The sequence below is a fragment of the Ochotona princeps genome, chromosome 30 (genome assembly GCF_030435755.1).
Source record: "Ochotona princeps isolate mOchPri1 chromosome 30, mOchPri1.hap1, whole genome shotgun sequence".
NCBI classification, from domain to species: domain Eukaryota; kingdom Metazoa; phylum Chordata; class Mammalia; order Lagomorpha; family Ochotonidae; genus Ochotona; species Ochotona princeps.
Window position 1 is genome coordinate 4,926,795 of NC_080861.1, and position 26,954 is coordinate 4,953,748.

At 50.2% G+C, this 26,954-nt stretch overlaps 1 protein-coding gene across 1 annotated transcript in view; it reads left to right on the forward strand.

Annotated features, from left to right (window-relative positions):
• The first annotated feature begins 1,468 nt into the window (after positions 1–1,468).
• CPNE4 (copine 4) overlaps positions 1,469–26,954 on the forward strand; it is a 277,997-nt gene continuing 252,511 nt past the window's right edge. The window contains exon 1 of the mRNA XM_058657050.1: positions 1,469–1,564. The gene's annotated coding sequence lies outside the window, so the exon portion shown is untranslated. The remainder of the gene's footprint in view (positions 1,565–26,954) is intronic.

A 26,954-nucleotide genomic window follows, 5' to 3' on the forward strand; every position in this document is an offset into this window, starting at 1 on the left:
CACTCGTCCGGCCTGCCCAGCATCTGCCCTTCCTCTCCTGGCAGGGGACCTGGAATGCCTCTTGGAGAGCCCCCTGTGTGGATGAGGTGGGGGTCCCTCCTCGCCTCCAGCAGGCCAGCAGAGGATAGTTCTTCACGGCTGACTCTGCGGAAGGCCCACACCCTTTAGTGTGATCCCAAATCCCACAGCAACAGTGGCTCCGGCAGCTTTGCATAGCCCAGTGACCCAAGTTTGTCCCAAGTGAGTCCAAGGACTGACCTGGCCTGGCAGCTTGAGGGGACACACAGGTTCCCCTAAAGCTTCCCTCAGGTCTTAGTTTATGCTCTTTTCTTTAAGAAGGGTTGCAGAGGAACTGGTGAAAACCAAAGGTGATTGACTTTTTTACTCTAGAAGGTTTTTTTTTTTTTTTTTTTTTTGTGCTTCTCAAGGTTCCGGCTAATGGTTTCTCTGAAATCGCTAATGAGCTGCTTGCACCTGCTCCCAGAGTTTCTCCGTCTCTGGGCCTTGAAAAGGAGAGCTCTGAGGTGCAGAGCGCTTGGACGGTAACTCTGCTTGAGAGGAAGCCTCGTTGGGGCATCTTGAAGCAGACAGCTCTCCGTCTTTCTTGGTCGGCCAGGCTGTCCCTGGGTTACTTTAGGAGTTCTGAGGCCCAGTTTGTTCACGTGGTGGTACCCCGATACTCATTCAGTGGTTTGTCTATCGTTGCAGAAATACCCCCTAACAACGCTTAGTGTGTCTCTGTAGTGTCCATTTATCTGAAGTTGACTTTGAATGAGTTTGGAAGAGGAAAGTGCTTTTCGCATGCGGCTGGGGTTGATCCATGCATGAGACAGCATGTTTATATTTGCCTTTAAACTTCCTACTCCCTGAGCGCTTCTTTGTTTACCCAGGAAAATCTTGTGGGATGAGGGTAAGCAGCCTTCTCCATTCTTTAATTTCCGCATTCCCTTACGAAAAGCCATCGCCCCTTGCCAAGTCATGCTGGCGACAGGCAGGTGGGCAATGCCAACAGCACTGCCGGCGACGGCGGAACGCTCCTCCACGAAGTTTCCCGGACTGTTTGTATAAAAGTGTGCCTCCCAGTCTCTCCCCATCGCGCGGCTGCGCTCTGCGCGGGAGAGAGGCGGGTCCGAGCGCTCGGCCCTCCAGACGCAGGTGCCTGTGAAGCCAGGAGCCAGAGAGCCAGCCGCCAGGCCCGGGTTCCCGAGCCGCCCAGGGGCGCGGGGGGCGCGGGCTTCCCGCCCGGCAGCCAGGCCAGGGGGCGCTCGCGGGGGCTGCGCGCTCGCCTCGGGCCGGGCTCTGCGCGGGCTCCGCCGGAGGGTGGCGACGTCGGCGGGCGGTGCGTGTCCTCGCCGCCGCCCCGCGCTCCCGGAGTCGGCCGAGCAGCCCTCCGCGCCCCGCCCCGCGTGGAGCCAGGGCTTCTGGGGACGCCGGACTCGCGGCTCCGTGGCGCTCCCGCCGCCGCCGCCAGCGCCACCGCTGTGCCGGTGCAGGGCTCCGGGGAGCCGGGAGCCGAGCCCGTGGATGCTGCAGCTGAGCGCGCGCCGCTTCCCGGGGCGAGCAGGTGAGTGAGCCCCGCGCCCCTCGAGGGGAGCGACTCTCGCGGTTTCCTCAGCCGGGGTCAGTGACCGCGGGGCCGCGGGACCAACTTTGAGCCGCTGAGGCCGCTGTGGCCGGCGAGCCGCGGCCGCGCCTCACTCCTGGAGCCCGGGAACTTTGGCTCTGCACCCCTGGTCCAGCGGCGCGCGCTCCCGGACCCCGGGCGAGGCGGGTTCTGGGGGTCGAGGCTGTTGGGCGACAGAGTCCCGGTTGAGGCCGTGGCTGCCCCGACGGGAGAGCGCTGTGGGGCGTGGTGCAACCCTAAGCTGCCGGGTACTGGATCCCGTTCTTGCTTCCCTAGCCCCCCACCTTCTCCCAGGCACTCAGCTCAGCACTCCTACCCTACACGTGCACCTAGCTCTCGCCAACCCCCCCAACACCCACAGCTGGACTCAGCTCTTGCCTACGCCCCCACAGCTGGAGCCAGCTCCCTCCGAGCTGGTGCGCTCCCCGTGGCGCCGCAGCTGGAGCGGGATCTGCACACTCCCCACCCCCAGCACACACCTCCCGCCACTGCTGGGTCCAGCTCTCTCCACCAGGCCCTTTCCAGGTGGACGCACTTCTCGTGCCTCACCCCGCGCCCCAGTTGGAGCCAGGTCCTGGCCTCCCACTGTTACACTCATGGCTTCCCCCAACCCCGCAAACACACACACACACACACACACACACACACACACACACACAGCGAGAGAGCGAGCGCTGTACACAGTTCCCACCCTCCCCGCTCCGCGAAGTCTCCCAGTTCTCAGCTGCTTTTCTGCTTTTGGGCGCCCGCCCTACCCCCAGTCTCCACACCCCATGCCCCAACTCCGTTTAGTTAAGTAGGGGACCCGCTGGTGCAGAGCGGCCGCTGGCACAGGAGATGAGGCCCGCTGGGCTGTCGGGAGGTGGCCCACGCCAGATACCCGCAGGCATCAGGCGGAGCCCCTGGGGCTGTCAGGTAGCGGCTTTCAGCAGGTGCGTCCTGGGCAGCTGCGGGTTGGTCCCCGTCCCCCTCCCTGTCCCCCAAGTTCCGCACAGTCGCCGCCGGCGCTGCAGGACGTCGGGGCAGGCGTTTGGGAACAGCGCGCAGGGCTCCGGAGGGTGAGCCTAGAGCGCCCGGGAAACTTTGTCGCCCTCACGCACCGGGCTGGCCGAGGACCCTGCGCAGCCCCAAGCTTTGTATGAAACTGCGCGGAACCGACCCACTCCTCGCCGCCTTTCTGCTTCGCCAGGGACTTTAAAGCGCATTTCTGGTCGTCTTTGGCTCTCTTGGTTCTGTTCCCTGAGTAGCAATTTTGAGCTGTCCAATGTACTTAAGAGTGCTTAAACGGAGAGGAGATCCCGCTCTTGAAACAAAACAAGCTGAACTTCTAGCAAAGTTCTCGGATCGCCCAGAGCTTCCCTTCCACTCGCCACTTCTCAAAGGGCTCTGTGTTCTAGTTTTATCAAAACAAGCTCAAACCAATCAAAGTTTCGGTGTAACCATGGCAGTATTTTGTAATGGGTTTTAGCCGGTTGCTCTGCCTGGCACATCCCACTTAAAGCCAGACACAACTTTTGTTTTATTTGAGGCTCCTTGAGTTTAAGACAACAGTGCCCGTGGGTGGAGGACTTCAGACAGCTTCACTCCCCTCTCTCAGCTCTGCCTCCAGCTGAATCTGAACTCCTTTGCTGTCTACATTAGCAGGTGCTCTAGCCGATCAGTGGCAAGCTCAAAGCAGGAACTAGGTTCTCCCTTGAGTGCTGGGTGAAATAGGGCTGGGAGAGCTGGGAGCTGGGGCACACACACACACACACACCCCAGTGTTTCCCCGGGTGTCTGCTGGGAAGGTTCTGAGACCGCGTTGGAGTGAGGTGAGTGCCCCTGGGCAGCGAGGAGAGGGGTGAGCTGGCTTGGAGCAGGGCTGTCTGCTGAGAGCACTTGGTGGAGATGGTACCCGTGAGTTACTGTCTTGTGGTCCTGGGACACCCCTGGCCATCCTTCCTGGTCTGTGCTTGGGAGACCTGGCCCTGGCATACCTTCCTGGGAACTAGCATTTCCGGGGCATCTATGGTGAGAGTTTCCCAACACGAGATGACCACCTTGCTGGCGTGTCTAAGTAGTTCTTGGGGTTGTTTGTTGATTGTAAAAGGCAGTCGGATGACTTTGGACCAGGTCTGGGGCTGCCGTGTGCTGTTTGGCTTCAATGGCTGGCTGTGTTTGGAGATTTTCACTCAGTGGTGCCTCATGCAGAGGTGTTTCTGGATCTGCACGGTGATTACTGGCAGGAAGGAAGGAGGGTCTGTGTGTTTAGAGTGTGAGAGTTCAGGGTGTTCGAGCCCCTGAGGTGTCTCTAATGCTAAGGATTCCTCCCAGAGGGAGGAGCCTTCACTCAGAGCTGGGTGTCCCTCAGGGTTTGCACTCTGTCTTGCTTTTGCAAACTCCCTGATGGACCCACCCCCAGGGGCTGCCAGCCTTCTGTGAGTGTATTGGAGGAGAGCGGCCAGTGTTGTGTGTAGTCAGTGGTCAGTGTGGTGTTCTTGCCACTGCCCCCCCGAGATGTTCGGAAGGGTTTGCATCGAGGATCAGGTGTTGTGGTGCAGCCTGACTCCATGGAGACCCCACGCTAGTGGGTGCCTCACTGCCTGAGCCTTTGGGATGTGGAGCAGGAATGTGACTAGAAGATCTGCACGTGTTTCAGAGAAGAAAGGGGCTAAATTTGCTGTCTGTTTGATCTTCTCTTTCTCTGTCTTGTTAGTATTTTAAAACAACACAAACACAACCCCCTTTGGATCTATGCAGTGACCCAAAGCTGTATTTCCTTGGCAACAGTAGTTAGTACACTGGGTTTACAGAAAATTTCAAATGCATTCCAAACAAAAATGCCACCTGGTTCAAGAGCATCCTTCAGAGCATTAAAATGGACCGTCCAGCCTTTCGTGGTAGAACTGCCTTTGCCTTGATTGAAGACAGATGGGAAAGAACCGATGGCAGGCTCTAGTTATTTTGAGGATGCCCTAAGAAATCTCATACTGGTTTTCTTTGGAGGGAAGTCTAGTACGGATATAATCTAGTTTGGGGCCGTACACCTATTCTTCCAGTAAGGCAGATTTGTGGTGAGTCCAGCATCAAGCTCGAGTTCTAAATGGGTCGAGTCAGCTGTGGTATCTGTCCTGTGCTGTTGGAGAGAGTGTCTGTAGCAAGGGCTTCATCAGCATGAGTGTGGTCTGTAGTGTACTGTCTGCTGAGGCTTGGGACTAAATAACAGAAGCATAACAGTGCCCACATACGCTTCCGATCTTTCCTGCGCTACAAATCCCCTCTACATCGGAGCTTGATGCACGGCTACGTGAAATGAGATATGGTGGCCATTTCCCGACTTAGTCCCCTAGCAGGAATTCTCTGTGCTGTGCTCTTTGCAAGGGGTTTTTTTTTTTTAAACAGCTAGCTATTAGCTCAGTCAACATTGAAGGCCCCAGAGAGGTCTTGAGAAGAGGAGAGAGCTAAGGCTGTCCTCTGTGAGAAAGTTCATCCCAGTCTTGGTCCAGCGTGCCCCGGGTGGGGGTGAGTGGGGCATGGGAACTGGTGGCTGTCACTCCCAGCCAAGCGTGGATGGTCACCTGTGCGTCCCTTGGAATGTATGACCCTCTCCTACAGCTTCTAGCTGCTGAGTGTGACGGATATGGAAACTAAACCCCAGAGATGTGACTTGGCGAAGATCAGACGGCTCCCTGGGCGGCCTTCTGTCGTTACGCAGGAGGCGATGATTGCTGGCTCCTTCTCTAGCTGAGGCTGAGTTGGGGAAGGGCTTCCACCACCGCTGCAAGTTGGGAGGAGCAGCCTTGGGAGGGACTGGATCTCTCTTTCTGTTTCTCTCTCAGAGCCAGTGAAATATTTACCCAATAGTCAGGATTAAATTTGTACACAGCCGTTGTCTGCAGCGACCCGTGTTACTGTGCATGCTTTGTGAGGAATTGGCCGAGGCACAACCTCCACTTTCTGAAATGTTACAATTGAGCCAATAAAGTGAACAAAAAAGACTTTAGGAGTGCTTGCAGGTCCAGAAACCCGCGGAGGAATTCATTATTATGTTTTAAATGGAAGGTTCATTCAAAAAGAGAAAACTTTCTTCCTTACAGCTTTTACATTTCTGAGTCAAAAAAAAAAAAAAAAAGACACCTAACTTCATTAAAAAAAAAATTTAGCCAAGTGGAAGAATTTCTCCCTGGACACATCAGAGGGAAATACAATATTCCGCATTAACCCTAGAAATCTCAGGTGTGAGTGAGATGTTGTGACCGGAAGATCTTCCCTATCCCAGACATGTGTTTGCGCCCTGAAAGAGGCAAGGCACGCATCCTGCAGGTGGAGGTCCCAGGCCGGCCGGGTGGGGCTGGAGCGATGCGTACGGTCACTAGAGGGCGCCGGAGCACCGGCGGAGCCCAGCCCCCGGGGTACAGGAGCCGCCTGGCAGGCCGAGGCAAGGGGCCTTTGGAGATCTCCAGATGACCCTTCTGTCCAGTTTATGTGGCTGCCTGATGAGTACAGGACATCTTTAGCGTCAGGTGGTCCTTTATAGTGCTCGGTCAGGTTACATACGGGAGGGCTGGACAGCCTGGTTGTGCCCGGCTGCACCTGCCAGGTGATGGTCTGGGGTTCGCTGGCACTTTGTTTTGAGTGTGTGTGGGGGTCTGACCTCAGAAAGAACTCTGAGTTTAGGAATACCTGGCTGGAATGTCAGACATGCACTTTTCAAATTACAGGCCTTTGGGTGGGTCTCCTCACCTGAGGAGTGTTGGCACCTGGAAAGTGGGTCTGGTCGTGGTTGTGAACAGGAAAGTTTCCAAAGCATTTTGGGGGCAGGCAGAGGCTAGTTCCTGATCTGTTGTCCTGGGAGTGTACTTCAGTCTGAAACTTTTTCCACCTGCTTCAGACCTGGGCAGCAGAGTCTTCTGCACCCACGTTTATGGCATCCGTTGGCACAGCGGCTGTGCCCGAAGCTCAGTGCTCCACTTGTCAGACATAGGACCATGACAACCTGTGTGGTGCCTGTGAAGAGAGAAGTGAAACACGTGGTAAGAAATGAGGAGGGAGAGAGGGAGGGAGAGAAAGAGAGAGAGAGAGAGAGAGAGAGAGAGAGAGAGAGAAGAAATATCACTGCAGTCTGGAGTGCAGACGTCACAAGCAACGAAGCCTTGCTCCTCATGTATATTTTTGCTAGTGCTCACAGAGCTTCTGAGATCAGCGCACACTGCTGCCCTGCACACCTGAGTTTCATTGATAGCGTAATTCAACAAATGCCCCAATCATGGACTTAGTGCCTCTAAACAGCAAAATAATTTTGGAAGAAATGTGAAACAAACCACCAAGGAAACTTAGCACCAGATGGAGAATTCTGAGACCGTGGAAGTAAGAAGTCTCTTTTCATTAATGAAAGTTGGTAAGGGCAGCAGGATGCCAGTGCAGAGCCTTCTGCCCTTCAGAACCACAATGGAACAGGTGAGCCTTTGATAGCAGGTGATGGGGACATGGGGTGAGCGTGGGTGATGTTCTGGCTCACTGCTTGTGCAGTTGACTCAGCTAATGTCTTTGAAACAAAGTTTTCTGTGGTAAGTGGAGACACGTGGGGTCCGCACCTGTTGTGTGCTGGCGTGGAGTCAGAGGCGGGTCGGCGCTCCTGGGTTCTCTGTGTGGCCAGGTAGGTGGCAGGGTTCGGCCGGCTTTCTGCTGATGCTCCTTCTCTGGCTGGGGTGGTTGGGGTTCATGCTGGGAGAGAGGACAGCGTGGAAATAGCTGGTTTGTCTCATTGGCCTCCTGCACGATGTCATGTCAGGAGACAGGGAAATAAATGCCTCCCGTGGCTCCAAAGAAGGTGAGAGCTGTGTGAGCCCATCCAACCGGGCACAGCCTCCCTCTTCTCCAGTTGGGGAAGTGACCTCCCTGGGCTCCCGTGAACCTGTGAGGGAAAGAGGCGAGCCTCTGTCTCCCTGGTCCTGTGTTTTTCTGGCCCACGCCTCCACATGTGCCGTGTGGGAGCTGGTTCTCCCTCTGGTATTTGTGGCTGCATTCAACACAGTGTCAGGTACCTACTAATTCATTGCTCAAAGCATTTTGGCAAGGGGCAGTGTTGGATGGAGCGATGGGCAGGGCAGTGATAACGGTAAGTAGCACTTTGTTCAGTTTTGTCAATTTGCTGTGAACCCTAGCTCTGTCATGTAGTGGCTGTTCGACTTTGGCCAAATGAACTTCTCTGTTTTGTATTTCTTTATTTGTACACATGGGGATGTAGCTGAGTAGGTGCAAGCGACCCCAGCCCCCAAGGGTGCATGCTGGTGGCTCTTCTGATTTCCCCGCTCTGGCTTCCTGCTCTTCCTGCCTCTGTGAAGGGGAAGATGGTGCTTCCTGAAGAATCTCTTGCGAGTATTTCAGTTCACGCACACTTGTTTTATACAAGGCATCATATCAGCCAACAACAAGGGGTTTTCAAAACAGTTTATGCAAAAAGCATTGTGTGAATAAACTCCCTGTGTGTTTAATTGTCCTTTGCACCCTAATCAGTTCCTTTTCACTCTGTCTTCTTTGGCTGCTCTGCAGTGTCCTCGTCCGTCACCCCTCATGGGTAGTTGATAGGATGGATTTCCAGGGCGGCCTGACTTGGTGATTTGGCTTGGCCTCCTGCCCTCACCTCACGCATGCTCCCTTGCATTTGCAAGGCTGAGTCTTATGTTCCATGCTGGCAGGCAGCCTTGTGTGAGTGGAGGGCAGATAGGTCTTGAGACAGGCATGCCTGCATTTGAATCCAAGCTTTGCCTTACCTATGGGAGCTGGGTTTGTGTATCATCCGGTGAGAATGATGACCCCGCGTGTGCCTCTCAGAGAGCAGTGGAGCTCGCTGGCAGTGTGGAGGTTGTTCCGATCGCAACTGCTCCTGGCTGATGGCGGGTCGCAGGGGTCAGAGGCGCATGCATCCTTAGCTACCCTCACAGCAGTTTGTTGTGCTGCACCGGAGTGTGGCGATCAAGGTGTGTTTCTGGAGGTTTGTAGGAATCTGCAAGAGCAGGTGCTTTCTTTAGCTCCTGACACCATGGCTGCCCTGCCTTCCTGCCCCTCAGGCCTGTTCCCACTCCGACCCACAAGAAGGATGACTTACGGGTTGCACTGGGACTGGTCTAAGTCAAGCGTCCTCTGTTCCTGCTGCCTTCGTCGCATTTCCAGTGCAAGGTGTGTTTATTCCTGGCCCCAGGTGTAAGCCAGAACACAGAAGCAGCCACTCTATTTTGTAGGGCCAGCAGTGGACACTTTCTGTATCTGACTTTTAGCAACTCCTGCCTCTGTCCAGAAAGAATCTCCGGCAGCAGCCAGCATCCTGGGAACTCTGACTGTTATGAAGTCCAGCATTTTACTGGCAACATGTGGCCTTTGGATCATCAGAAAGCTCAGGCCTGCGTGCAAGTTGCAGGTCTCATACCTGAATCCGACCGTAATCTCCTGGAGAAGGGAGTTGTGGGCCCTGCCTTGGGACTTCCCGTCCAGAGGGGCTAAGCTGGGAGTGAAGCAGTTTGGTTTTCTAGCTGTTTCCTAGCTGGTGCTCAGGCTGCTGATTTCAAGGCCACACGTTGAGAGCCAGAGCCTTCAATATTGACTTTAAAGAAACAAACTGTGCTCTTTCTCTCCAGTGTGGGACAACTGAGAGCTGCCTTTAGGGTGAGGGAAGGGCTGTGATATTTACTTGAGCACCCGTGACATTTGCCAGGGGCCAGAGACCTTCATGGGTAGGTTAAGCCTCACACCACACTGCCTCCCCACTCCCTTGCCATTTATGGAGATCCTCTCATAGGTCATGCCAAGTGCTGGGTCAGACCCTGGGATGGAAGAGTGGACCAGGCACGTTTCACATTGACCTCCTAGACATTGGCTTTTCCCAGGGGAGACATATTTGAGCAGATATATAGGATGATTAGTCTAACCTATAGAATTGAGAAGACCAGAGAAGCTAAGTAACATAGCTACAGTCACAGAAAGAACAGGAGTAACATCCGGGACTCGGGGTGGGCAGGAAACTGGGTGGGGCTTCTCCCTCAATATCCCCCTTTACCTCAGATACAAGATGGAAACAATATGGACATAATAGTATTACCCACTTCCCTATCCCCCTGAACCTTTTTTTTTTCTTTTTCTTTCTTTAACTGTAATTAACTATGTAAAGATTGTCAACAACAACACAATAAAATAGATTTAAAAAAAAAAAGAAAGAACAGGAGTAAAAAAAAAATCTCAACATTACTTCCATTACAACAAATTATATATATATACACACACACATATATACAAATATATACATATATATGTATATATATTGGTCTAAGAACTCTCTTACAGCCCTAAAAATGATCAAAGATGCCCCAAAACTTTTTTGCATTTGTGTTATATCAGTTGATGTTCGCTTTATTAGAACTTGAAGTAGCTAAGCCTTTGAGAACCATTGTGCCATACAGTGCTGCAAATGGTAACACCTTTCATGGCCTCTGAGTCCTGAGTCATTTCGATGGCTGTGATACTCATCAAACATGAGAAACCTCACATTGCTGCCTAAAAAGATGATTTTTTCATGCAAGAGTCTCTGTTCAAATGTAGCCTATATTTCTAGTAATGATGGCTTCCTAAAGAAAATGTTGACATTATAAAAAATTTTCTAGTTTATTTTAAATACGGGGGGGGGGGGGGTGGGGGGAGAGAGAGAGAGAGAAAGAGGAGATCTAGATCTTCCATCTACTGGTTTTCTCCCCAAATGTCTGCAAGGTTTAAATGTGGATCACCTTGAACCAAGGCTTGGCTCATGCTCTGCTGCTTTCCCAGGTCGTTAATAGGGACTTGGACCAGAAGTGAAGCAGCTGGGACAAAAACCATGCAGGCAGCAGCTCTAACCGTTGTGCCACAACACAGCCACCAGGAATTGCCTTTGAAAATATTGAAGTATTTATTTACCTGTCAGTAGGGTAGACCAAAGCTGAAGTGTCACTCAAGGACCGCGCTGAGATGTGTGATCTCGATCCTGGCCGTGAGTGGTTTGGAATGTGACCGTGCCCAGGTGCTTGCTGGGAGCACTGAATTCGGCTCCCTTGGGCTTCAGGCTGCTGTGCAGGGAGTCAGGGGAGGAGGCAGTGAAATGTATTTCATTGTCAGTTAACTACTGCAATAGTGCTCTCTCTGGTCGTTTCTCCCAGTGGGAAAGAGGAAGTGCAGCGGTTCCTCCTTGGGTGGGTCGTGGGCCGTGGTTGTTCAGACTCTGCTATGCCGTGGCTGATGCCATGTTCTGTTGTGTGGTTACCTTGACCTGGTCATGGCTGACAATAGTCAATGTGGTCCTCAATGGAGGATCAAGGGATTTTAGACCTCCTCGTCTTGGTAGAAAACCTAGTCACCAAAGCAGCAGAATTGCTATGGTTATTTGAACACAATATATCCTTGGAGAGGCTAGAAAAGAGAAAATCAGTCAGCTGGTTCGGAATCTCAGACATTTATTGATTGGTTTCTTTGAGAGAAAAAGAGAAGAGTCGTTCCATCTACTGCCTTACTTGCTGAGGGCCCACAGTAGTGAAGTTGGGCCAGGCTAAGGCCTGGAACCTGGAACGCCATGTGGCTTTGTCCTGCAGGTGCGTGGGCCTCAGCTCTTCCGCCCATCATCTGCTGCCTCCCAGGATGTACGGCCTCAGGAAGCCGAACTGGAGAGTGGGCTGGAACTCAAACCCAGGTGCTCTAATGTAGGATGTGGACGCGGGTCCCAAAGGATAGCTGAACTGCTCGGCCGGGCACCTGCCCTTCGATGGGTCTTTCCTGCTGACTTCCAGGATGGCTTAGACAATGTGTGTGCATGTGTGATATCACAGAGGTATCACCCGCCACTCAGAGAAGCAAACTGAGAAGGTTCTTACGCTGGACAATTAGGAGAAGCTGGAATTCACCGTGTGGCGTCTTGGCCATTTGACCTCAGATGTCCTCAGCTGGTGGCTTTGGGTGTAGGAAGTGCGGTCCTGAAGGGAGCCCCTCCCAGGGGATCCCGAGCAAGGATGACTGTGCCAGCGAGTGACATGAAGCAGGAGTCCGTGCTGTGTCCCTGAGGTGCCAGCTCCAGGGGACTCCCAGCATGAGTCTCTTGTGCTGTTTCTGAGCTGTGAGCTTCTTGCCCAGAATCCTCAGCCTCCGGGTCTTCAGGTTTCCATGAACCATGCCCGTCTCCCTGGGGACCAGGAGTCCCGTGTCACTTTGTTCAGTGAAGACCAGACCTGCTTTCTGACCCTGTGTGTTGTCCCGTGTTTGTTTGCTTGCCAGCTATCCCAGACAGCCTGGAAAGCGACTTGCTGTCTGCAGCAGGGGTGGGTGGAAGTCAGCTACCCTCAGCAGGGTGGATGGATGGAGATCTTCCTAATACCGTGAGGACATCCCTGTCCCTCGGCTGGGAGTGGAGGGAGGCTGTAATACTCCATGAGCAAGGATCGGTGCTTGCATACCAGAAACGTGTGCCTCTCCTGGCTTGGCTAGTCAGGGACATTGTTCAGTCATTCCCCTGTCTTCCTGTGTCTCACGAGGAATTCCAGCTGTGGCTTAGAAGGTTTGCTCTCAAAGCTCCTCATTCTGACATGCTTTCCTTGCTGGATGTATTTTTTTTTAAACTCTAAGGAATCCAAGCTCTTCATGGCCACTTGTCACATGAAACCCTGTGTGACAGCAACCAGCCAGCAGCACTGTGCTGGGAGCAGAGTCGCCCCTGGGATTGCATGTCGCCGCTTTCATAGTGGTAGAGGGGGTGGTGCAGCTGAGAGCATGTAGCCTGCAGAACCCGCTGCTCATTTCTTGCTAGGGAAAGTTCGCCAACCCCTGCACACTGAGTGTATTTACACTTGACCTCTCTGGGATGGGGAGCAAACACAGGCCTCAGAACCTCCGAAGGGATATTTTTGCAAAGAGTGGACTGTGGACCAGAGACCTAGGCAATAGCAGGTTGCTGCTCTGCAGTGGGAAGGCCTTGCACACAGTAGGTGCTTAAGGTGCTTGTGTAAGTTTAGGTAAATGCTCCAGGCTCCATGTCCCCATTGATAAAACCAAGTTACCTTCTTGCATCTTGAAGGCTGCTTTATACCCAGTCATTTTACATTGTGTCAGTGAGAGTGGAGGTGAGGCCTCTGTGCCCCAGTCGCCAAAGTGACCCCCCCATGTCCCTTGAATCACTGTGAGCATGTGTTGGGGCCCTTGTGGCCATCGTGGAGGGCTTGGGAGAGTTTGTATTAAATGAAGACAAATTCTGAGGGCAGAAGTTCCTTTGAATGGCATGGCAGTTTTTGTAGCTTGCCGATGCCGATGCCGGGGCTGGGTCTTACAAACTGGACAAACGGGATGGTGCATTCCTGGTGCTTATTAGTGTTCCCAGTGGATGGACTACTGTGCTCTTCTGCTGTTCTTACTTCACGATTCCTCGGCCAGGCCCAGGAGGAAAGGCCAGAAAAGAAAATCTTTTGAAGAGAAAGCCTGGTTCACAAAGGTGATGGCTGTGTCTGGTGTGACAGCGGTTAACAGCTGCCGAATCTGCAGGCAAGCTCTGAAAAAAAACAAATGAGAAAGCACATTTCGCATCATTTCAGGTTTCAGTGCTTCAAGCATGGTGCTTTGATGTTTCTAGATTTTGTTTCATTTTGTAGCAACCACATCCTCCTGAGGCCCGGTAGTGCGAGGTGGCTTACTTTAGTGTTTCACATGATCCCTGGTTTGAGTCTCCATGACAATGATGTGATCTGTTAAAATCACAGCTTCTTCTGAAGCGGCTCGTTTTGTGTCTGCCAAGTGTGTTTGGCTGAGTAGATGGCAGGGCATTCCTGAGGCTTACCCATTGGAATTGGTTTAGAGTTGTGATGGTGGTGGCACTGTGCTTTAATCGAGTATTGAGTTTAAAATGGCCTTTCCAGCAGGTGTCGGCTGTCTGGCTCAGGGGCACTGACAGGTGGACAGACGGGCAGGTGGGATGGTTGAGGACTGGTAGGGAATGAAAGTCCCTGCTTGAACACTCGGTTGTCATTTTAGTGAAATAAGTTAATTCTAGACAGTGTGTTTTCATGAACTTCGGTCTTTGGCGAATTAGCCAAGCTTGTTTTTCCTCATTCAAGAACCCCTGTCAACTCGCTTTGCTGCATCTCAGTGTGTAGGGTGATGGTTTTATAAAATCTTGTTTGAACCAACTCTCTTGGAAAATTCACTGCACACTGAAGATTCTCTTCCTCTGCACCTATGCTTGTCCACAGACCGGCCTCTAGATCAGGGGCTTATGGAACCCCTTGGAGCTTAGATCCCCACTCTCCCATTGTGTCTTCAATGGAGATGGAAAACATCTTTGTAAAATACCTCTGCCTTAAGTAGTACAGTGCTGCCGTGTGTTGGTGCAAGGGAAAAGAGAACAGCAGAGTTTGCGGGGCAGGATCTTAGGGAATCTGCAGCTGTGTGGGCTGACTTTGAGGACTGCCACCCAGAGCTGTGTCCTTGCTGAGGCTTGGGTATCCATCTGGGCATGCTGCCAGTCGAGCTCCCTCGGGTGTGGGTGGAGGAGGAGGAGGATGGCGGCACCTCAGGCACTTGGCAGCGAGAGAGGCTTGGCTGTGTGCCAGTGAGTCTCCTCAAAGGCACTCCGCCCCTGCCCTGTGGAGTCTCTGAGCCCCGGTTCCCTAATGGGCTGCCCAGGAAGCTGTGGACAGAGCAGGTCATGTGATGCCTTGGCACAGATAAGAGGAGGTCTCCCACTGCACCTGCTGGTGGAATGCCATTGGGTCCCAAGCCTCCCCCGGTGCTCCACACCCTAGACCATGACAAGCAGCTTTGCTAGGGCCAACTGCCCAGGATTCGTGGTGCAGCATTTGCGAGAGGTGACCACGGGTTCTGGTCAGTGAAGCACCAGACCGGCTTTGGACGTGAGTCACACGCAGCTTTGTGCCGAGGCATCCACGAGCCTGGAATTAGGTGCCGGGTGTCCAGTTCCTGGTAAAACGACGATACCTGGTTTGGAACCAGAGACGGAGCAAGGGTGAAAATGGAAGAGCCAGAAGCCCAGGGGTAAGGCCTGGCATCCCATCTCTCCTCCTGCCTCTTCTCGCGTGTTCTCTTCCCATTCTTCTTCTATTCCATGTCTTCCCTTCCCTCCCTCTTTTCATCTTTCCTTTCTTCCCATTGATCTCTCCTCCCTCCCACCCTTCCTTGAGTTCTTTGGTTTGTCTCCGTGTTGGCTTCCTTTCTTTCTAGCCAGGATTTCTTTCGTTATCTCCTTCTGCCACTTCAGCCACTTTCTCCGTTGTCTACCAGGTGCTGTTTTAAACATGCACGTGTGGATGTCTGACTTTCTCTCCTTCCCCGTGGGTCTAACCTCATGTTCCCTCCTGGATCCCCTTCCCCAACTCCTTCCTTTCTTGCATGTCTTGTTAGATCATGCAATCAGTTGGCATTTATCGAACATCTACCATAGGCGATGTCCTGCTTTAGAAGGAAAAGAGAAAAAAAATCTTGATGGATTTAACTTTCAGGAAAATAAAACTTTCATTTAGGAATCCATGTGTAAGATGTGGCAAGTCAAGTAATAGTACTCCCATGATGTTATACACACAGCCAGAATGTGACATGATGCAAGACCGTGTGAGTGTTCTTGCCACTGAATGGACCGAGAGATCTTGTGGGTTATGAGAAGAGAGCAAGGTTTTGTGGGTTGGCTCGGGTTGGGAAAGCCTTAGAGAGAAGAATGTAAGTGAGGTTTCCAGAGAGGAAAGAAAATCACAACCCAGGAAGGAAATGAATGTAAGAGCTCAGTGGTATTGCCTCTGTTTTTGTCATCTTCATTTTCTAAGGGAAGCTTCCAGGCGACCTTCTCGCTTCTCTTGTGCTCACGGACACTGCCACCTTCTGCGCCCTGCTGAGCGTCTTTCTCTCCCACTGGCCACAGGCTTGGGACTCCTCACCCAGTGGGCTCGCTTGACGCTGTTGGTAAAGTCGACTTGCCCACAGTGGAAGAGGGAGCATGGAAATGTCATTTCCAGGGTGGTGGATGAAATTCCACCTTCTCCATCTGTCGGATTTGGGTTGAGCTGAAGCGCAGTCGTCAGGCTGATGGTCTGACCTGCTGGGGATATAGGATTTGGGTTGCAGTTCCAGCTTGGGTCTCAACCCAGTCCAATGTGGAATCCCTGGCATGCCGGTTTTGTTTGTTTATTTGTTTGTTTGTTTGTTTTTGCTTAGGATGCAGAGGGTTGTGGAGTCTGCTTTCTTTTCCGTTGTCCAGTACTGTAGATCAAGCCTTGTATTTTTCTTGCTCTTTCCTAGGTACTTAGCACCTGTGTGTGTTTGGATGTTTTCGTAGCAGGTATACAAGATAGACTGAAACCAACTGAATTTTGTCTTCACCATCTCAGTCCTTGAAGCAGTGGCTGAGTTGCAGTTGCCTGATGAGCCCTGGTCTTTCATCTGGGTCCTTTGTGGCGGTGACTTGAACGAAACCTGCCTGGCATACTGTGTTGTCAACCTGGAAATGGATGAGTCGGAGCTCAGGCTCCCCGTAGTGCTGCTTCCAGCCTTCTTGGCTACGTGATGTGTGAGGATGTGGCGGGCTTGGGGCCTCTCGTGCTCAGGACCTTTTATGATTTTTTGCTCTTTAGTAAAGGGATTCAGCCATTGATGAGATTTGCTGCTTGTTCTGAGGATCGGTGTTTGTTCTGGTAGATTGCGGTAGGCGCGTGAAAGCTGTGTGTGCGCTGGGGAAGGGTAGATTTGGAAGGTGTGCAGTCGGAAAGTTTGGAAACAAAGATTCGTTTTCTTCTCAAAAGCAGTCAGCGATTTTTAGGGGATGTTTTTGAGTTTTCTGTTCCTTTAGCAGGTGAATTCCAGGTAAGGATTTAATCTGGTAGAGGAAGGAAGGGAGAAAAATCCCCCTGGTGCTAAATCTGAGGGTGTTTTACAAGTGTGGAGAAGTGAAGTTAAGAGATAAATTGACTTTGGTTGAAAAGATTTTGCAGCCATGTCTATGAGGGGATCTTCAGAAAGTTTGTGGAAAAATGGCTTTCTGGAAAAGTTAAGCATAGATTTCAGGATTTTTTTCTGCACTCAAATTTGCTTTTAATTTTCTGCAGACTTTTTGAAGTACCCTTGTATAAAACTCATGGTAAGCTCTCCTAGAATAGCATTTTCAAAAGACAGTTTTGAGAGAATTTTCTTTAGCTCCCTATGTTGTCCGTCAGAGTGACCTAAACGCAGCCATCTGGAATGATGCAGCAGATTAAAGATACCCAGCATCCGAGTGGAGGTTATTTGACTTCCTGAAGTAATTGGATTTAGAGACTCTTTGCACCCCAGGATGAAAATCTGTAGGACTAAGAATGGAATGATAGGATAAATATTTCATCAGCATAGTGAATTAGTGTTGCTTTGTATTTGATGATGAATTATTTAACAGAATTGTGAAGAAAATTTCTAAAAAGAGGATGAATCTGTTTTTAAGAGCTTTTACAAAGATATACAAGGTGTGTTTTAAAAATATTCCTGAGAAAGAAGTCAGCTTATGACACATGACATTCTATGAGAGAGTGACTTTGGAGGTATATAATATGAGGATAATTAAATCTGTCCATTTTTCTTGTAAGCTATCCAGTAACTACTTTCACAAATGACAGAGGCCAGGAACATATATTAAAAGCTACTGAACATACAGTCCCCCCTGCATGTCATGGAATGTCATGAAAACTGTAATTAGAATGTGCCTCCTAGTCTCCAGTGTCAATATTAGGAACAAAAAAGAAGAGGCTAAAATGATATATGCATCAAAAACGTTTTAAGTAAAAAAAGAAAGAAAAATGGAAATAATCGAGATATTAAGGAATGATCATTTCAGCAGGCTAGTGGACAAGGCTTAATTTCCAGCCCACACTTGGTCATGCCTTTTCTTCCTCCTCCCTGGCAGCCTTTGCCCCTCCTGGTCTCTCCAGCGGGGCAGTAGGCAGGATGCCAGAACCCCGTGTCCTGGCCCAAGCAGAATCTTGGCAAGACAGGGAGGCTGGGCTGGGCTGGCTCCCTGGGCTGTCTGCTGCATCCTAGTGCCCTTAGGAAAGGCCAGCACCTTCTAGCCTGGGACCACTGAAGTAGGGTTTTCTTGACAGAGCTGTGGGCATGGTCTTCTGGCTGTTCTTTTGCTAGCAGCCCCACTTCTAGAGCTGGACCTGCCTTGGGAGCCCTCAGGCTGGCAGCACCTACCTGTCCAGTTCAGCAGCAAGGAGGTGTGCTTGGGAAACACAGGTTCTGCAGTGGGATATCTGACTTCAGACCTGTCAGTTGCCATTTGCAGTGGTGTGATCTGGGGCCTGTGAAAATCCTTGTCTGGGTTTAATTCATTCCTGAAAGAAAACCTTGTGCCTGAATCAATACAACATATGTGAATTCCTAGATACACTACTGTTTGGGGGACTCTCTTTTGAATTTTTTTCCCATTAGTATTTTGCAAACATGTGAGGAAGGGAGCAGTGTGATTAGCAGAATTTTGGGGCAATTCAGGAATGCCACGGTGCTGGGACACATACGTGGGAGTTTGGCATTTTGGATGTACCTAGAGGGAAGTGTTGTGTGTTCCATCTGGGTCTTTCTCTTACTGCAGGATTACAACTTTCTCAATCTAATCCCTTTCCCAGCTTGATGGTGACAGAAGGTAGGACCACACAATGGCCTTTCCACTGTGGCCATCTTGACTTTGAATTCCTGTGTGCGCAGGGGCACTCTCTTTTGGTGCTGTTCCCTGCCTGTTTCTGAAAGCTGGGCTCAGGATTTGCCCATCATTGCCCAGCAGCAGCTAGAGCAGTGGTCAACCTGTGGTGGCTGAGGAGCCAAATGGAGCTTAGTACTTCCTTTGGTAAACAAAACTTTATTGGAACACGACTGTTCCCATGAACCTATATGTTGTCTATGGCTGTTTTGTGCAACACGTTGCAAAAGCTATAAGGGGAGATCAGTGGTCCCAAAGCCTTAAAAAAATGCAACTGTTGACTGTTTATAGAAAAATATTTCTGGGATCACTGTCATGCTTTGGGTTAAGCTGATACTTTAAACACTGCTATCTCACATCAATGCACAGATTTGAGCCCCGGCTGCTCCACTTGTGATCCAGCTCCCTGCTAATGGAAAAAGCAGCAGAAGATGATGGTCCATGTCCTTGGGTCCTTGCCACCCATGTGGAGGATGAGGACAGAGTTGCTGGCTCCTGGCTTCAGCCTAGCCCAGACCTGGCTGTTGCAGCTGTTTGGAGAGACCTGCTAACAGATAGGAGATCTCTCTTTCCCTCCTCTCTCTCTACTTACCAGTTTACCTTTCAAAGGATGTAAATAAAAAATTTTCAAGAAAGCTTGTTGACGTTGAACTAGAGATTACACACGTTGATCCCACAAGAGTGAGGGAGACTTCCCAAGGCATGTTGGGAAATCACTGAGGTTCTGCAGATGGGAAATTCAGAGCTGGAGGGATGAAGTTGATGAGGTCACCTGAGGTTATAGAAAAGCAGTTGGAATGGTTTTGACCCAGGCTCCTATGGTCTGTGCCGGGGAGTATAAATCCCCTAGTCTCAGTTGAAGCTGCCCCTACTGATGTGCTGTGTTTTTCTCATCATAACATCTTAAGAAATACTGAGTCATGGAGAACATAGTGGGTTTCATTGAAATGAGGTTCTCTTCCCTCTAGAGGTGCTGGGCTGGCTTTTAACAATTTCAGGACAAAGATGGCCTTTGGGATTTGACTTGATTTTTTCTTTTTTTGGTATTGATTCTGAGTGAGATGATAAAATTCCCCTTCACCAACTACCAGAGCCTATTCGCTTCTTTGTAGCTGTTGACCTTTTATGAGCCAGCAGTTCTGTATGAAGTGCTCCCCCAAAATCCTCCCCTTGGCAAGGTGCCTGGTGCTGCCCTCTCATTCGTGAGGGGGCTCCATGGGAGACTGTGGTAGCAATGGGTGTGAAATCGGGGTTCTGCTAAGGAATCTTACTCTGCAAAGACAGCAGGAGTTCAGGGGCACTGTCTTCCATGTTTGATCATCCTTCCCGTGCCGAGAAGTTGTCTGTCCAAGTCCAGCTCGTGTCAGAGGTTTTGAGCACATCCCTTCCGGGAGCAGTAGGGCATCTGTCTTTTGGTTTGAGCCCTGGGATCCATCTGCTCTGCAGGCTCTGCCCCCAGCTTGGCTCTGGACTGGCCCGAGTGGACAGGGCTGTGTTGTTGATTTGCACAGAGATGCCCTCTGGGCTAGCAGCAGTCCTCCCCCCTCCTCTCCGTGACCTAGAGGGCTTCCAAAGCATCTTGGAGCTCTTTAAGTTGAAGGTCTTTCCAGGCAGTCTGTGTGGGCTAGCTAAGCTGTTGTCCTCAGCTCAGTGGTGCTCTTCTGACTGGGGTGTCTTTGAAGTGTGGCAGGGAAAGCCGTGTGCCAGGAAATCCATGGGGCTTGGGAAAGAGGGAGATTTTGGGTTGCTGTAAGGACAAGTCCCTGGAGATTGAGGAAACAGGGCATTGAAGGGGTATGGGTGTCAGACCAAAAGCAGGTACCTGATTTTGCTCAACTTTGACACAGTGAGGAGAGGCCAGACTGCTTCAGTTCCATGCAGTTGGTGAAAAGGGATGTGTGTCCACGTGATCTGCCTGCCTAATCATCACGGGGCTGGGCTCACCTCTGAAAGCAGAGGCCAGAAGCGAAGTATCCAGAGGCTAGGGCTGAGTACAGGAAGGGCCTTGCTTCCTTCTCTTCCTTTGCAGGGACTTAGCCATCAGTGTTTGTGTAGACATAGTGCTGAACAATTTCTTAAAACAGGGAGTGTGCATCGACACCTGATTAAGCACAACCATCTGCATTGGGTCGAACATGATGCTGAGGATCACTGAATCCAGATGATGTGCCCAGGGCTGGGACACTGGAACCTCGTGCACTGGATCTTATGCCCTGAGGATGGATGGTACTTTGCTTGCTGTGCTCTGTGCCTCCCTGTACTACCTGAACTTGTCGGAGAGAGAACATGCACATCCCCTGAGTTCATCCACCCAGACTTTCCCAACTTCAGCGCTGGTGACATCAGAGGACAGAGAATTATTCACTGTAGGGTTGGATCTGCACTTTGCAGAATGTTTGGCAGCATGAATTCCTGGCTGCTTGAACTCATGTGGCACCCGTGTCATCCCCTCTTGCCATCACCAGTCAGCCGCAACAACTCGATATATCCCTGGGCTTTGTCAGATACCTACTGAAAGGCAGTTGTGTCCCTGCTTAATGGGAGATTCATTCCCATAACCCAATCTTAATTTGCCATTAAAGAAAAAAAAAATATATCTGCAGTGATAGGTTCTTGTCTCCCCATTTTGCACCAGTATTCTGTTGACAGCTGCCTGGTTGACTCCCTGAAAGTTGGGGGGCATCATCTCAGGTTTCCCCAGACAACCTTTCTTTGAGCCTGAAGACTCCCAGGAATGTTTTGAGAGCTCCTGGCTCTGAAAACAGCATGTACTCCCCTGTGCTAAGTACCTCTGCCCAGGCAGCTTATGCTGCTGTGGCACAAGCATATGGCATCTGCTTGGCCTTGGAGAACCTTGTTGAGTGTTTAACGAGTGTTGAGGGGAGGAGACCAGGCTATGCCAACTACCAGGAACTCACAGCACAAGGTCTCCTTTCCCCAGGAACATCTGGCCTGGGCTTCCACAGAGTCTTGGTAATACATAAGTGGGACCTCACAGAGAAGGGGACCTGTAACCCTAGAGCTGTTGTGTTTCATCACTTGGATACATCTCTGTGCAGACCCCAAGAGCAGCCACGAAGAGCGGTCTAGAGTAGTCTTGTGGCCCAGCACGGCAGTCCTTGCCTCTGAGACCAGGCTGGCGCCCTGCTAGGCCCACCTTCTGCAAGGTACGAGGATGTGGGCAGCCCAGCAATGACCCACTGCATACTGTGTCCACAGTTTCCTGAGGGTGGATCCATCAGAGGACAGTTCCAGGCCAGTCACCGATCTGGGGAGCAGGTGTCTCGACTGCTCAGCAGTTCAATTTAATAATCCCACATCTAGAAAGGTCATTTGTGTGTTTTGTCCAAAAAGTGGACTGTTTGTGAATTTTAAAATACTATTTTGTGTATTTATTTTTGTTTTGTTGAGAGAGAGAGAGAGAGAGAGAGGAGGTCTTTCATCTATTGATTTATTCCCTAAATATTCACAACAGCCATAACTGGACTAGGCTGAAGCCAGGAGCACAAAACTCCATCCAGGTCTCCCAGTGTGGGTGATAGGCACCCAGGTGTATGAGGCATCTTCTGCTACATGTTAGTAGAAAGCTGGATTGGAAGTGGAGTAGCTGGGACTCAAACCAGTTACTTGGGTAAGGAATGCTGGCTTCCCAAGGGTTAACTTCTCAAGAACTTAACTTCTGCACCAAAGGCTTGCCTCCTTGTACATTTTTGAAATTATACCTTGAGTAGATGTCTGCTCCTGTGTGAAGTCATTCAAAGGTATGAATAAGGATTAGTTTTTAGGAGTTTTATTTTTTTTAAACCAAAATATACATTTTTGGAGCTAAATAAAATCATCAGGATAGGTCTTTAGAAGTTCAGTGAGTTCCTCTTCATGGAAGGGTGTTTGGGCCCATCCTGAACTATAGCCAGCAGTGTGCTGTGCGCATTCCTGTCTGGATGCACAAAGCACAAAGACACTATCATGGAGGTGTCATGGGCCTAGAGGCCAGATGAGTTTGCTTAAACTTCAGCTCAGACACTTTCTGCCTGTAAAACATGGATAAATTCCTTAGAGTCTCTGGGTCTATTTTCCTGTACCTAAAATAGGAACAATAATACTTTTTAAAAAAGATTTATTTGTTTTTGTTGGAAAATCAGATATTCAGAGAGGAGGAGAGACAGAAAGATCTTCCATCCATTGATTCACTCCCTAAGTGACTCAACTGATTTCCCAGGCTGCAAGCAGGTAGCTGGATGGGAAGTACGGTAGCCAGGATTAGAACCGGTGCCCATATGGGATCCCCAGCATGTGCAAGGTGAGGACTTTAGCCACTAGGCCACCACGCCAGACCCGACAGATTTCTATCTTGGCATCGTTGTAAGGTTAGAGATAATGTGGTAGAGCTTAATAAAGCAAAGAAGGACCACAATGTGGCAGTAATGGTAGTATACGACTGTTTTATGGTTCTTGGTAAAGACAGGTACTGTGTGTGGGTGTTGGGATGCAGAGGTTAAGCCTCCCCATGGGATGGCACATCCCATACTGGAAGGCCTGGGGCTGTCTGCCTTCAGTCCTGCTTCAGATAGCAAGCCTAGGAGATAACAGGTAGAACGACTCAAGTGTGTAGGAACCCCGGACGGAGTTCTCAGCTCCTTTGGTTCTTTCTGGTCTTCAGCTGTTGTGGGCATTTGGGGCGTGAATCAATAGATGGAAGATCTCTTTCTCTCACACACACAAACACACATACACACATAGTGTCTTTCAAATAAATAAACATGTAAGAAGAAGTACGGATACCAGGTCCATGACTGGGATAGCAGCTCTGTGACTGAGTTCATTCGTTTAGATGACTGCTCAGTAGTTAGACAGTCACTTCATTTCACTCATGAAACTGGATATCGATGTTTCCTGTTTGGATATATTTCATTTCAATCTCAATTCAACAAGGAGTTTTTAGAATATGAATTATTTTGATGTAACATCTCTGAGAGCACCAGCCTTTTTATTCAGTCCATAAACATTGATTAAGCACCTGCTGTGTGTCAGACGCTAACCTAGAAGCTGAGACACACCAGTGAAAATGGACCTACCGGTGCCAGTGTTGTGGTACAGCACATTCAGCTGCTGCCTCTGATGCCAGCATCCCGTATTGGAGCACTGGTTCCAGTCCCAGCTCCCTGTTAGTGCACCAGGAAGGGCAGAAAATGGCCCTGTGGTCCTAGCACTTAGACCCCTTCTACTTACTGCGGAGGCCCACATAGAGTTCTGGGATCCTGGCTTCTGCCTGGTCCAAGTTGGTTTAGTGAGTGGACCCTGCATGAAAGATCGCTTTTGCTCTGTGTCACTTAACTGTCTTTGTCACTCTGTCCTTGAAATAAAGAATGTAAGGGTTGAAAATGGTGTATCAAATTAAACTTCTGCCTGTGCTGTTGGCATGGCGCATGGGCACTGATTCGAGTCCTGTTTGCCCCACCTCTGATCCAGCTCCCTGATAATGTTCTTGGGAACACAGTAGAGAATAAGCCAAGTGCGCGGGTCCCTCCCGATGTGGGAGACCCAGAAAAAGCTCCAGGCTCTTGGCTTCAGCCTGGTGCAGTCCTTGGCCATTGCAGCCATTTGCAGTGTGAACATCCCCCCACAACTCTGTCTTTCAAAATACATAAAAAAGAAAAAGAAAAAAGTTTCATTAAAAAATAGACTCACAAACTCCTGCTCTCTGAGGTTGATACACCAAATGAGTTCTAGCCATACCTCTAGGAAAGAAGTGTGCCATTCAGCATTGGAAGTACCCATTGTGAACAAAATTGTGCCTCAGTGTGTGTTGGGTTCGTGGTGAAGCAGGGAGTAGTGATGAACTGAAATACTGGAATGTGGCAGTGATGGTGGGTTGCTCATTAAGTGACACATGGACCATTGACTGTCAGAAAATACGAAAACATGACAGATGTCAAGGCACTCCAAGGATTGGTTTGGAATAGGTTTATGGATGAATAATTCATGAAGGCTTACTAGGGAAATCAGCAGCCTAGTTTCTGTAATGTAATTTGTGAATATCTGAATGAAAGGGAAGGCCATTCTGTATGGCTGTGCAGGTGCCACGCGTCACAACTCCAAGGAATATCACACAGCTGTGGAGACAATGTCCACCGCCTGGCCACATGGAGCAGCTCTGCTGAGCTCATACAGCCTGTGGTCCCATCCAGTCCTTTCAGGATTCTGCTAGTTAAATGCTGTTTTCTCCACTTGACAGGACTGAGATGCAGGTCTCAATGAGATGGTTCTCTATGCAGGGAAGAAAAGAATGAGTCAGTGGCGGACCCCTCAGTTGGGATGCAGTTGTATTTGAGTCCAGAGTTTCTGCTTGCAGATTGGAGACAGCAGCCCCTTGAAGCCTGTGCTTGCTGGTTTGGATCTTACCCTAGGCCACATGCTCAGGTCTCTGGGATTAAAAGGGAGATGTGAAGTGTTATGGCTTGCGTGGGATTCTGCTTTCCCCTCCCCCAAATGACAACTTGTAAACATGGAAGTCACCTATTAAGGATGGAGACTTGAGCCCATGACGGTTGCCAGAAGGCGGGGCCTCTGCGTAGTGATGGGATTGGACTGCGTTGCTGGGGAGGAGTGTGTGAGGATTCACAGTGGACTTACAAGGGAAGACAGATGGATGTGGACGAGGAGGCTGCTCCTGTCTCACTGCTGTGGTCAGCCCTTTGCTGTCCACCTGCCTCACCAGAGCCTAAAGCAGTTGGATCAGCCTGATTTCAGGCTGTGAGCTACAAAACCATAAGCCAAATAAGCCTTCTTCCTTCCTTTCTTTTTAAGGTTTATTTTATTTTTATTGGAAAATCAGATATACAGAGAGGAGGAGAGATGGAGGACGATATTCTGTCTGATGATTCACTCCCTAAGCAGCCGTAAGAGCCGGAGCTGAACCAGTCCGAAGCCAGGAGCCAGGGGCTTCTTCTGGGTCTCCCACGTGGGTGCAGGGCCCCAAAGCTTTAGGCCATCCTCAACTGCCTTCCCAGGCTACAAGCAGGTAGCTGGATGGGAAGTGGAGCAGCCGGGATTAGAACCGGCGCCCATATGGGATCCCAGTGCATGCAAGGCAAGGACTTTAGCTGCTACTGCGCTGGGCCCACCTTCCTCCTGTCTGAGTAGCCCCTCTCAGGTGTTCTAGTTGTTGTGATGCAAAACCAGCAAATCCAGGAAGACTCTGACACTGTTACTGACTCTGTTACTGTTCCGGAGCCTGGCCTTCCAGTCACGAGCTCTGGAGGACCCTGGCCTTCCAGTCACGAGCTCTGGAGGACCCTGGCCCCATTTTCTCTCACTTCAACGACATCATCCTCTTATTACTTCCTCTTCTCTTCAAAAGAAAACTGGATGGAAGGTTGTAGGAGTGTCACCTGGTAGAGGCTCTGAGCACACCATCTGTTACTAACAAACAATAAAGGGAGACGGCCGGTCGTTGTGACACCAGATCAGCCTCCCAGAGGGAACAGCATCCAGCTCGGATGTGATGTTGCTGTTAGGAGGCGTTTTCGGGATCTCCCCAGGGCTGAGTCAGCAATACGGGAGCTAGCCTAATGCCAGGGAGGTGTCTCCTCACAGCCGGATGATTGGGAAAGAACAAAGTGTGCCTCATGCTTCCACTCTGAGGCTTGGGAGCGACACGCCCTCTGTAGCTGTGGAATCTGTAGTTGCTTCCATTTGCTTCTTGCTGGGCAAGATGACTTATGTCTCCCTTTAAATGATACTGTAGTGCAACCAGAGACTGAACAAAGGCAAAAGGAACATCACATTGGGTGAAAGAAAAGTTATGGGTGGCCACGCATAGGATTTTGAAGTTTTGGGTAAAGAAGTCGCGTGGCTTCAGACAAGGAGTGAAACACCCCTCAGTTGGAATTCCTTGAGAAGCAAGAATTCTTTAGTTTTGGAGATTGTTCAGTTCCTTTTAAAATTTATTTCTAAGAGTGACAGAATTTGGGCAGGATTCTTTCCCGAAAGACGAGGGCTCTTGCCAGGCCAAAACTACCATCCCAGGCAGGTGGCATAGGCCCAAGTTCTTCGGGCATCTTCCACTGCTTTTCCAGGCTCCTTAGTGGGGAGCTGGAAAGGATCTAGAACAGCCAAGACTTGAACTGGCATTCCGCTGTGGGAAGCTGATCTTGTAAGTAACAAATCAACCTGCTGTGGCATACTGCCTGTCCCGTTTCTGTTTTTTTTAATACTGTCTCAAAGGATGGTTTAATTTGAGTTGTTGCTTTTTTTTAAAAAATCAGTGTAAAAGTATTTTACAGCGAAGTGTTAAAATCCTTCACAATAGAATGCGAGGTGAACTTAGCAAAAATATAACACTACTATGCTTTCTGATCCCATATTTCTGTTTTTCTCTGTCACTCTGACAACTGCTGTCTGCATGTGTCTCGCCCCCTCTGCACACACATGTGTATCCTGGAAATTAATACATCAAAATGCCCGCAACTGCCACCTCTGAGCTTCAGAGTTCATTTTATTTAGTTCATTTTATTCTGTGTTTTCCAAATGAGAAAAAACAGATTGCAAATTAATTCAGTGTTTGTGCTGGTTAAATGTATTGTAAGTAGAAAATATATTTTGTGTAGATATAGAAAACACTTT